This window comes from Anas platyrhynchos, chromosome Z (genome assembly GCF_047663525.1).
Source record: "Anas platyrhynchos isolate ZD024472 breed Pekin duck chromosome Z, IASCAAS_PekinDuck_T2T, whole genome shotgun sequence".
NCBI lineage: Eukaryota > Metazoa > Chordata > Aves > Anseriformes > Anatidae > Anas > Anas platyrhynchos.
In genome coordinates, this window is record NC_092621.1 from 73,515,414 (window position 1) to 73,528,004 (window position 12,591).

The following is a 12,591-nucleotide window of genomic DNA, read 5'->3' on the forward strand; positions in this document are numbered from 1 at the left end:
CAGGCAGCGCTATCTTGCCACAGGGTAGCAGCCCAGATAGGCTTACCTCTGCGCTGCCACTTCTGTTTCCGTTGCCGCAGCCACCCCCACAGAGCATTTGCCAGCATCCATGAGTCAGTGTAGAGATACAGTACTGGCCATTTTTCTCTTTCAGCAATTTCTAGGGCCAGTTGTAGAGCTTCATTTCTGCATACTGACTCAACTCACCTTCCCCTTCCTTCCACGGCCTCCACAACTCGTCGTGTGGGACTCCACACAGCAGCTTTCCACTACAGAGGGCCCCCTACCACACGGCAGGATCCGTCAGTGAACAACACCTACTGCTTTCTGTCTTCTGGCAACTCATTGTGTGCTGGTGCTTCTTCAGCACGAGTTACCTCTTCTGTCAGCACTCCGAAATCCATGCCCTGCGGCCAGTCCATGATCTCCTCCAGGATTCCCGGGCGCTTGGCTTTCCCCATTCGAGCCTGCTATGTAATTAACGCTACCCACTTACTCCACAGTTGCATGGTGTGTAGTGGGGATTTTCCCTTTGAACATCCAATGTAACACAGGTAGCCGTGGGGCCAAGAGGAGTCGTGCTTCTGTACCAACAACTTCTGAAGCGGCTCGAATCCCCTCACATGCTGTTAATATTTCCTTTTCAGTTGGGGTGTAATTGGCTTCCTTGATAGCCCCGGCTCCAGAAGCCCAGAGGTCGACCTGGGAAGCAGGGCCTCAAAACGCGTAGCGGTTGTTGAGGAGGACAGCCCCCTTCCCCACGGGCGCCCCCCTTTTTATTGCTGAGTGTGGCATCAGGTGTTATGGAATATCCCTTTGGTTGGTTTAGGTCAGCTGCCCTGGCAATGGCCCCTCCCCATCACTTGCCCACCCCCACTGATTTCCTTTCATCAAGTGGTCAACCATCTGGTTGCCCAGGGGAAGCCAGCTGATGGCACCTGTTTGGATTTCAGCACAGCTTCGGATCTGTTTCTAAGCGTCTCCTTCTGGACAAATTGGGCAGCACTCAGCTAGAGCAATGCATAACGCGATGGGTGAACAAGGGGCTGACGGGTCGGGCTCCAAGGGTAATTGTAAATGGGGGTCGCATCAGGGTGGCGGCCAGTCACTAGGGGCTTCCGCAGGCCTCCATTTTAGGGCCTGTTCTCTTCAGGGTTGTCCTGACTGACTCGCATGTAGGACTTGAGGGCAGATGGAGTCCATTTTTTAGGCATGATGCTGAACAGGAAGGAGTGGCTGACTCCATCGAGGGGAGGAAGGCTTTGCAGAGAGATCTTGACAAAGCAGAGAGCTGGGCAATCCCCAGCAATATGAGGTTTAGCAAGAGCGAGTGAGGGATTCCACGCCTGGCAAGGGGCAACCCTGGCGGTACGGACAGTCAGGGGGATGAGAGGCTGGAGCGCAGCCCTGCAGAGCGGGATCTGGGGGTTTTGGTCAATAGCAAGTTGAACGGGATTCAAGCAGCCAGGAGGGGAACCGCATCCTGGGCTGCCTCCAGTATGGTATCGCCAGCCGCTCGGGGGCAGGGATTGCTGTGCTCTGCTCCGCGCTCTTTCAGCGTCGCCTCGAGTCCTGTGTGCACTTCTGGCCAGCACACTAACAGAAGCGGTGAAGGATCTGGAGGGTAAGATGGATGAGGAGCACATGAGGTCTCCGTGTTTGTTCAGCCTGCACGAGACAGAGGAGAAGCCTCGTGGCGGCCTGCAGCTTCCTCACGAGGGGAGCAGAGGGGCCGGGGCTGAGCTCTGCTCTCTGGGGACACTGACAAAACTCGAGGGAATGGCAAGGAGATGGGACAGTGGAGGGTCTGGCTGCAGGTGAGGAAAAGAGTTTTCACCAACACGGGGCTTGGCCACTGAAACAGGCCTCCCAGGGAAGTGGTCACGGTAGCAAGTTTTGTGAACCGCAGGAGTCCACAAAACGTCTGCGAAGTGCTTTCAGACATGTGCTTTGCTTTTTGGGGGTCAGCCAGAGCGATGGGCTCTGAGGTCAGCCAGCAACGGGCTGTGACCTCACAGGCCTCGCTGCTTATCTTGGGGCGCCGTCAGAGCCTGGCCCAGCCTGGCTCGTGCCTGGACTCCCGCTGAGCGTGTGTGCGAGGCTTGGAGTGCCGAGCAAGGATTTGTTGAGAGGAGTTGTTGGAGCTGTGCTGTGGGGCCGTCGGCAGCTGCTCTCAGTGCCTGTCCCCGCAGCCAGTGCCTGCGTTTCCCCGGCCCTGCCTGGCTCAGGCAGCCGGGGCTGTGCGGGGAGCGCTCGCAGCAGTGCAGGTGAGCTGTGCGGGGACACGTGCCCCGGGGCTCGCGTTGGGGTTTTGTCCTGCTGAGGGGCCGGGGCACTGCCGCTGCCCGCTCCGGCACAGCCACTGACCCTGGCCTCTCTCCTTCTTGCAGCACACAGCACCTGTGGCAGCGGCGCCAGCCAGGGGAAGCAGCTCCCCATCTGCAGCTCTCCCCAGCCCGCTGCAGCGAGCCGACGCCATGGCCAGTGAGGCCAAGGACGTCACCTGCCCTGTGTGCCAGGGGGCCCCCAAGGAGCCCAGCTACGTCCTCCCCTGTCTGCACCGCTTCTGCTTCGGGTGCATCATGCGCTGGGCCAAGAGAATCAGCACCTGCCCCCTCTGCAGGCAGCGCATCACCTCCATCCTCTGCTCCATCTGGGCGGAAGACGACTTCCTGGAGGTGCAGCTTGCCCCCGGCGCAGAGGCCCAAGCTGACAGCCAGCAGGACGAGCAGGGGGCTGCGGAGCCGGTGCCCCAGCCTGCCGTGGGAGGCCTCGTGCCCGAGGAATGGGCGGCCCTCTTCAGGGAGCACCTCGGTCCGCTGCGCTCCTGGGTGCGCCAGCAAGCCAGGGAGCTGTTCGACGCTGCCTGGTGGGACCAGGACATGCTGGAGGCCACCGTCATCGCTTGGCTATGCCGCTGCGGGCTGGATGAGCAGGCCTTGGTGCAGGAGCTGCGGCCGTTGCTGCAGGGCCACAAGGTGAGCTTTGTGCAGCGGCTCATCTCCATCATGCTGCAGATATGCAGCGAGGAGTACCTGGAGCACCTGGGATTCCTGGAACCCCGTCCTGCCAGCCAGCTCTACAACGGCCCTGAGGTGAACCTCGAGGGCTCCCAAGACACCTGGGAGCCAGAGCTCGAGGGCTCCCAAGACACCTGGGAGCCAGAAGAGAGCCCTGAGGCCATCCCCAGCCCTGCTGCCTCCCCCCGGGACACTGCTGCCAGCAGCCCGGAGGATTCTGACGTCGAGGAGCTGCCCAGCACCTCCAGTGCCGCCCTACCTGGGGGTCCTGGCCACCTGCCCACCGCACCCATCCCCGGGGATCAGGAGGAGCCCTTCTCAGAGCCGCGACAGGCGGCAGAAGAAGATGCTGTGGTGCAGGGCTGCAGCCATGAGCCCTCTCCTCCTGGCCAGGGCAGGGACAGCTCACCTGGGGGGCCCCGGCGCCCCCCGAAGAGGAGGGCCGACAGCAACTCGGACTCTCCCCAGCCCTGCAAGAGGCCCCGGCGCCTTTAGCAGGGCACATCTGGGGTTGTCATACGAATAAAAAGTTGTGACCCTGCCACAGATAGTGTCTTGGTCTTCCTCGTAGAATCACACAATCGTACGGGCATAGAAACACAGAGTGGCTCAGGTTGGAAGGGACCTCAAAGATCACCTAGCTCCACTCCCCCTGCCATGGCCGGCGATGCCACTGTGATATATGGCATAATAGTTTGTGTCAAGAAGATGGTTGATATTAATAAAGAAGGGGGAGTGTGGCCATGGGGGTCGGCAAGCCCCATGGTTGGTGGCAACGTCAGACTCTTAACAATGGGCATGTAACATGCCTTTACATCAGGCATGTAAATAGAGTTTAGAGGGAATAAAGAAGGGTGATTCAGGAGATGCCATGCCGTCTTGGGTTGCTTCTTCTCCAGCCATTAAGGCCTGGAAGTTGCTGGGTGTTTGCTCTTGTTGTTATATGCAACATATGTTATATGCAGACCTTGCTGATGCTATTTCAAAATAATTAAAAAAGCAAGGTAGGAATTAAAATTATTTCACTTCTTGCGAACACAGAAGAGTGGCTTTTAAATTGGGGGAGAAAATACAGCAGAAAGAGCTCGAGGTTGGAGATGAGAAGGGTTTAATTAAAGGGAAGGGGAATGGGGAGAAAAAGAAACAAAAGAAACAATAAGGTCGCGGAAGCACAGAGAGAAGGAAGAAGAAATATTCTCTACTTCCCATCAACGAGCGATGTTCGGCCTCGCACGTCCTGGGAAGCAGGGCCTCAAATCGCGTAGCGGTTGTTCAAGAGGAACAGCCCCCTCCCCCACGAGAGCCCCCCCTTTTTATTGCTGAGTGTGACATCAGGTGCTCTGGAGTGTCCCTTTGGTTGGCTGAGGGCAGCTGCCCTGGCGATGGCCCACCCCCAGCCTGCTGGCTCCTGGGGGCTGCGAAGGAGTCCTGATGCTGTGCCAGCACTGTGCAGCAATAGACACAGCACTGGAGTGACACCAGTGCTGTTCCAGCTCTGAGTGCAGAGCACAGCACTGTGGGGGCTGCTGCAGGGAAAGATGACTCCAGCCCAGACAGACCCAACACAACCTTCACCCCTTAGTCCATGACATGCGTGTCACACTCAGGTCCCACACAGTTTAGTGTGTCGATTCTCTCATCACCACTGTTCTCTGCCTGGTAAAGTATGTATACGTCTGTACTTCTTTTCATTCCACAGGTCTTTCCCCCAAATGTCCATAGAAACATGAAAGCATGGTGGGTCCAGCTTCATCTGTTCAAGTGGTCACCCAGGGCAGGCAAAGTTGCTTTTCTTGTCACCAGCACCAGCTCAGCTCACATCACTGTTGCACTGCCCGCTTCCTTGCAAAGTTGACCTGTCGCTGGTTCTGCAGTGTCCTCCTACACCACATAACTTGGATTACAGAATAATTTTCTCCCAAGGCTAAACCTCCTTTGGGCACACACCTGATATCCCCATCTTTCTGCATTGCCCACCAGGTATAGCCTGGTCGTTGGGAGAAGACAATCCCACGAGTGGGGTCGCCTTTTCCCACGGCAGGGGCCACCCACACCGCCTTCCCCATCCACTTCCCCACATGCACTACGGGGACTTGAGCTTCTCCCACGGTGCGTAGGGGTTTTGTTTCGGCCGGACCAGGACGGCTGTCAGACCCCCTGTTGTTAACTAGCCAAGTGGCCTCCGGTAGATTTCTATCCCAATGTTTCCACGTCCCAGCACCCAATGCTCGCAGCATAGATTTTAACGGTCCATTGTACCTCTCAACCTTCCCAGAGGCTCGTGGCTGATCAGGGATGTGATCCACCCACTCAATGCCGTGCCTCTTTGGCCCAGGAGGTGACCAAATTGTTTCGGAAGTGACTCCCATTGTCGGACTCAATTCTCTCTGGTGTACCACGTCGCCACAGCACTTGCCTTTCCAGGCCCAAGATAGTGTTTCAGGCCGTGCCATGGTTTACGGGATACGTTTCCAGCCACCCAGTAGTTGCTTCCACCATGGCAAGTATGGACCGTTTGCCTTGGCGGGTTGGTGGGAGTGGTCCGACGTAGTCAATCTGCCAGGCCTCACCACACCGAAATCCAAGGCATCTCCCCCTGTTCCAGGGAGACTTTACCCTCATGGCTCGTTTGACTGCAGCACAGATCTCACACTGATGGGTAACCTGTGTGATGGCCTCAAGGGTCAGGTCCAGCCCTCGGTCACGAGCCCATCTGGATGCGGCATCCCTCCCTAGATGTCCTGATGTTTCATGGGCCCATCGAGCTACAAACAGCTCACCCTTACGTCCCCAGTCCAGGTCCACCTGAGCCACTTCACTTTTCAAAGCTCAAGCCACTTCTTTGTTGTTCCGATGTTCTTCGGTGGCATGATTCTTAGGCATGTGGGCATCTACATGATGTACCTTTGCAGCCAGGTGTCCTACCCAGGCAGCGCTATCTTGCCACAGGGTAGCAGCCCAGATAGGCTTACCTCTGCGCTGCCACTTCTGTTTCCGTTGCCGCAGCCACCCCCACAGAGCATTTGCCAGCATCCATGAGTCAGTGTAGAGATACAGTACTGGCCATTTTTCTCTTTCAGCAATTTCTAGGGCCAGTTGTAGAGCTTCATTTCTGCATACTGACTCAACTCACCTTCCCCTTCCTTCCACGGCCTCCACAACTCGTCGTGTGGGACTCCACACAGCAGCTTTCCACTACAGAGGGCCCCCTACCACACGGCAGGATCCGTCAGTGAACAACACCTACTGCTTTCTGTCTTCTGGCAACTCATTGTGTGCTGGTGCTTCTTCAGCACGAGTTACCTCTTCTGTCAGCACTCCGAAATCCATGCCCTGCGGCCAGTCCATGATCTCCTCCAGGATTCCCGGGCGCTTGGCTTTCCCCATTCGAGCCTGCTATGTAATTAACGCTACCCACTTACTCCACAGTTGCATGGTGTGTAGTGGGGATTTTCCCTTTGAACATCCAATGTAACACAGGTAGCCGTGGGGCCAAGAGGAGTTGTGCTTCTGTACCAACAACTTCTGAAGCGGCTCGAATCCCCTCACATGCTGTTAATATTTCCTTTTCAGTTGGGGTGTAATTGGCTTCCTTGATAGCCCCGGCTCCAGAAGCCCAGAGGTCGACCTGGGAAGCAGGGCCTCAAAACGCGTAGCGGTTGTTGAGGAGGACAGCCCCCTTCCCCACGGGCGCCCCCCTTTTTATTGCTGAGTGTGGCATCAGGTGTTATGGAATATCCCTTTGGTTGGTTTAGGTCAGCTGCCCTGGCAATGGCCCCTCCCCATCACTTGCCCACCCCCATTGATTTCCTTTCATCAAGTGGTCAACCATCTGGTTGCCCAGGGGAAGCCAGCTGATGGCACCTGTTTGGATTTCAGCACAGCTTCGGATCTGTTTCTAAGCGTCTCCTTCTGGACAAATTGGGCAGCACTCAGCTAGAGCAATGCATAACGCGATGGGTGAACAAGGGGCTGACGGGTCGGGCTCCAAGGGTAATTGTAAATGGGGGTCGCATCAGGGTGGCGGCCAGTCACTAGGGGCTTCCGCAGGCCTCCATTTTAGGGCCTGTTCTCTTCAGGGTTGTCCTGACTGACTCGCATGTAGGACTTGAGGGCAGATGGAGTCCATTTTTTAGGCATGATGCTGAACAGGAAGGAGTGGCTGACTCCATCGAGGGGAGGAAGGCTTTGCAGAGAGATCTTGACAAAGCAGAGAGCTGGGCAATCCCCAGCAATATGAGGTTTAGCAAGAGCGAGTGAGGGATTCCACGCCTGGCAAGGGGCAACCCTGGCGGTACGGACAGTCAGGGGGATGAGAGGCTGGAGCGCAGCCCTGCAGAGCGGGATCTGGGGGTTTTGGTCAATAGCAAGTTGAACGGGATTCAAGCAGCCAGGAGGGGAACCGCATCCTGGGCTGCCTCCAGTATGGTATCGCCAGCCGCTCGGGGGCAGGGATTGCTGTGCTCTGCTCCGCGCTCTTTCAGCGTCGCCTCGAGTCCTGTGTGCACTTCTGGCCAGCACACTAACAGAAGCGGTGAAGGATCTGGAGGGTAAGATGGATGAGGAGCACATGAGGTCTCCGTGTTTGTTCAGCCTGCACGAGACAGAGGAGAAGCCTCGTGGCGGCCTGCAGCTTCCTCACGAGGGGAGCAGAGGGGCCGGGGCTGAGCTCTGCTCTCTGGGGACACTGACAAAACTCGAGGGAATGGCAAGGAGATGGGACAGTGGAGGGTCTGGCTGCAGGTGAGGAAAAGAGTTTTCACCAACACGGGGCTTGGCCACTGAAACAGGCCTCCCAGGGAAGTGGTCACGGTAGCAAGTTTTGTGAACCGCAGGAGTCCACAAAACGTCTGCGAAGTGCTTTCAGACATGTGCTTTGCTTTTTGGGGGTCAGCCAGAGCGATGGGCTCTGAGGTCAGCCAGCAACGGGCTGTGACCTCACAGGCCTCGCTGCTTATCTTGGGGCACCGTCAGAGCCTGGCCCAGCCTGGCTCGTGCCTGGACTCCCGCTGAGCGTGTGTGCGAGGCTTGGAGTGCCGAGCAAGGATTTGTTGAGAGGAGTTGTTGGAGCTGTGCTGTGGGGCCGTCGGCAGCTGCTCTCAGTGCCTGTCCCCGCAGCCAGTGCCTGCGTTTCCCCGGCCCTGCCTGGCTCAGGCAGCCGGGGCTGTGCGGGGAGCGCTCGCAGCAGTGCAGGTGAGCTGTGCGGGAACACGTGCCCCGGGGCTTGCGTTGGGGTTTTGTCCTGCTGAGGGGCCGGGGCACTGCCGCTGCCCGCTCCGGCACAGCCACTGACCCTGGCCTCTCTCCTTCTTGCAGCACACAGCACCTGTGGCAGCGGCGCCAGCCAGGGGAAGCAGCTCCCCATCTGCAGCTCTCCCCAGCCCGCTGCAGCGAGCCGACGCCATGGCCAGTGAGGCCAAGGACGTCACCTGCCCTGTGTGCCAGGGGGCCCCCAAGGAGCCCAGCTACGTCCTCCCCTGTCTGCACCGCTTCTGCTTCGGGTGCATCATGCGCTGGGCCAAGAGAATCAGCACCTGCCCCCTCTGCAGGCAGCGCATCACCTCCATCCTCTGCTCCATCTGGGCGGAAGACGACTTCCTGGAGGTGCAGCTTGCCCCCGGCGCAGAGGCCCAAGCTGACAGCCAGCAGGACGAGCAGGGGGCTGCGGAGCCGGTGCCCCAGCCTGCCGTGGGAGGCCTCGTGCCCGAGGAATGGGCGGCCCTCTTCAGGGAGCACCTCGGTCCGCTGCGCTCCTGGGTGCGCCAGCAAGCCAGGGAGCTGTTCGACGCTGCCTGGTGGGACCAGGACATGCTGGAGGCCACCGTCATCGCTTGGCTATGCCGCTGCGGGCTGGATGAGCAGGCCTTGGTGCAGGAGCTGCGGCCGTTGCTGCAGGGCCACAAGGTGAGCTTTGTGCAGCGGCTCATCTCCATCATGCTGCAGATATGCAGCGAGGAGTACCTGGAGCACCTGGGATTCCTGGAACCCCGTCCTGCCAGCCAGCTCTACAACGGCCCTGAGGTGAACCTCGAGGGCTCCCAAGACACCTGGGAGCCAGAGCTCGAGGGCTCCCAAGACACCTGGGAGCCAGAAGAGAGCCCTGAGGCCATCCCCAGCCCTGCTGCCTCCCCCCGGGACACTGCTGCCAGCAGCCCGGAGGATTCTGACGTCGAGGAGCTGCCCAGCACCTCCAGTGCCGCCCTACCTGGGGGTCCTGGCCACCTGCCCACCGCACCCATCCCCGGGGATCAGGAGGAGCCCTTCTCAGAGCCGCGACAGGCGGCAGAAGAAGATGCTGTGGTGCAGGGCTGCAGCCATGAGCCCTCTCCTCCTGGCCAGGGCAGGGACAGCTCACCTGGGGGGCCCCGGCGCCCCCCGAAGAGGAGGGCCGACAGCAACTCGGACTCTCCCCAGCCCTGCAAGAGGCCCCGGCGCCTTTAGCAGGGCACATCTGGGGTTGTCATACGAATAAAAAGTTGTGACCCTGCCACAGATAGTGTCTTGGTCTTCCTCGTAGAATCACACAATCGTACGGGCATAGAAACACAGAGTGGCTCAGGTTGGAAGGGACCTCAAAGATCACCTAGCTCCACTCCCCCTGCCATGGCCGGCGATGCCACTGTGATATATGGCATAATAGTTTGTGTCAAGAAGATGGTTGATATTAATAAAGAAGGGGGAGTGTGGCCATGGGGGTCGGCAAGCCCCATGGTTGGTGGCAACGTCAGACTCTTAACAATGGGCATGTAACATGCCTTTACATCAGGCATGTAAATAGAGTTTAGAGGGAATAAAGAAGGGTGATTCAGGAGATGCCATGCCGTCTTGGGTTGCTTCTTCTCCAGCCATTAAGGCCTGGAAGTTGCTGGGTGTTTGCTCTTGTTGTTATATGCAACATATGTTATATGCAGACCTTGCTGATGCTATTTCAAAATAATTAAAAAAGCAAGGTAGGAATTAAAATTATTTCACTTCTTGCGAACACAGAAGAGTGGCTTTTAAATTGGGGGAGAAAATACAGCAGAAAGAGCTCGAGGTTGGAGATGAGAAGGGTTTAATTAAAGGGAAGGGGAATGGGGAGAAAAAGAAACAAAAGAAACAATAAGGTCGCGGAAGCACAGAGAGAAGGAAGAAGAAATATTCTCTACTTCCCATCAACGAGCGATGTTCGGCCTCGCACGTCCTGGGAAGCAGGGCCTCAAATCGCGTAGCGGTTGTTCAAGAGGAACAGCCCCCTCCCCCACGAGAGCCCCCCCTTTTTATTGCTGAGTGTGACATCAGGTGCTCTGGAGTGTCCCTTTGGTTGGCTGAGGGCAGCTGCCCTGGCGATGGCCCACCCCCAGCCTGCTGGCTCCTGGGGGCTGCGAAGGAGTCCTGATGCTGTGCCAGCACTGTGCAGCAATAGACACAGCACTGGAGTGACACCAGTGCTGTTCCAGCTCTGAGTGCAGAGCACAGCACTGTGGGGGCTGCTGCAGGGAAAGATGACTCCAGCCCAGACAGACCCAACACAACCTTCACCCCTTAGTCCATGACATGCGTGTCACACTCAGGTCCCACACAGTCTAGTGTGTCGATTCTCTCATCACCACTGTTCTCTGCCTGGTAAAGTATGTATACGTCTGTACTTCTTTTCATTCCACAGGTCTTTCCCCCAAATGTCCATAGAAACATGAAAGCATGGTGGGTCCAGCTTCATCTGTTCAAGTGGTCACCCAGGGCAGGCAAAGTTGCTTTTCTTGTCACCAGCACCAGCTCAGCTCACATCACTGTTGCACTGCCCGCTTCCTTGCAAAGTTGACCTGTCGCTGGTTCTGCAGTGTCCTCCTACACCACATAACTTGGATTACAGAATAATTTTCTCCCAAGGCTAAACCTCCTTTGGGCACACACCTGATATCCCCATCTTTCTGCATTGCCCACCAGGTATAGCCTGGTCGTTGGGAGAAGACAATCCCACGAGTGGGGTCGCCTTTTCCCACGGCAGGGGCCACCCACACCGCCTTCCCCATCCACTTCCCCACATGCACTACGGGGACTTGAGCTTCTCCCACGGTGCGTAGGGGTTTTGTTTCGGCCGGACCAGGACGGCTGTCAGACCCCCTGTTGTTAACTAGCCAAGTGGCCTCCGGTAGATTTCTATCCCAATGTTTCCACGTCCCAGCACCCAATGCTCGCAGCATAGATTTTAACGGTCCATTGTACCTCTCAACCTTCCCAGAGGCTCGTGGCTGATCAGGGATGTGATCCACCCACTCAATGCCGTGCCTCTTTGGCCCAGGAGGTGACCAAATTGTTTCGGAAGTGACTCCCATTGTCGGACTCAATTCTCTCTGGTGTACCACGTCGCCACAGCACTTGCCTTTCCAGGCCCAAGATAGTGTTTCAGGCCGTGCCATGGTTTACGGGATACGTTTCCAGCCACCCAGTAGTTGCTTCCACCATGGCAAGTATGGACCGTTTGCCTTGGCGGGTTGGTGGGAGTGGTCCGACGTAGTCAATCTGCCAGGCCTCACCACACCGAAATCCAAGGCATCTCCCCCTGTTCCAGGGAGACTTTACCCTCATGGCTCGTTTGACTGCAGCACAGATCTCACACTGATGGGTAACCTGTGTGATGGCCTCAAGGGTCAGGTCCAGCCCTCGGTCACGAGCCCATCTGGATGCGGCATCCCTCCCTAGATGTCCTGATGTTTCATGGGCCCATCGAGCTACAAACAGCTCACCCTTACGTCCCCAGTCCAGGTCCACCTGAGCCACTTCACTTTTCAAAGCTCAAGCCACTTCTTTGTTGTTCCGATGTTCTTCGGTGGCATGATTCTTAGGCATGTGGGCATCTACATGATGTACCTTTGCAGCCAGGTGTCCTACCCAGGCAGCGCTATCTTGCCACAGGGTAGCAGCCCAGATAGGCTTACCTCTGCGCTGCCAGTTCTGTTTCCGTTGCCGCAGCCACCCCCACAGAGCATTTGCCAGCATCCATGAGTCAGTGTAGAGATACAGTACTGGCCATTTTTCTCTTTCAGCAATTTCTAGGGCCAGTTGTAGAGCTTCATTTCTGCATACTGACTCAACTCACCTTCCCCTTCCTTCCACGGCCTCCACAACTCGTCGTGTGGGACTCCACACAGCAGCTTTCCACTACAGAGGGCCCCCTACCACACGGCAGGATCCGTCAGTGAACAACACCTACAGCTTTCTGTCTTCTGGCAACTCATTGTGTGCTGGTGCTTCTTCAGCACGAGTTACCTCTTCTGTCAGCACTCCGAAATCCATGCCCTGCGGCCAGTCCATGATCTCCTCCAGGATTCCCGGGCGCTTGGCTTTCCCCATTCGAGCCTGCTATGTAATTAACGCTACCCACTTACTCCACAGTTGCATGGTGTGTAGTGGGGATTTTCCCTTTGAACATCCAATGTAACACAGGTAGCCGTGGGGCCAAGAGGAGTCGTGCTTCTGTACCAACAACTTCTGAAGCGGCTCGAATCCCCTCACATGCTGTTAATATTTCCTTTTCAGTTGGGGTGTAATTGGCTTCCTTGATAGCCCCGGCTCCAGAAGCCCAGAGGTC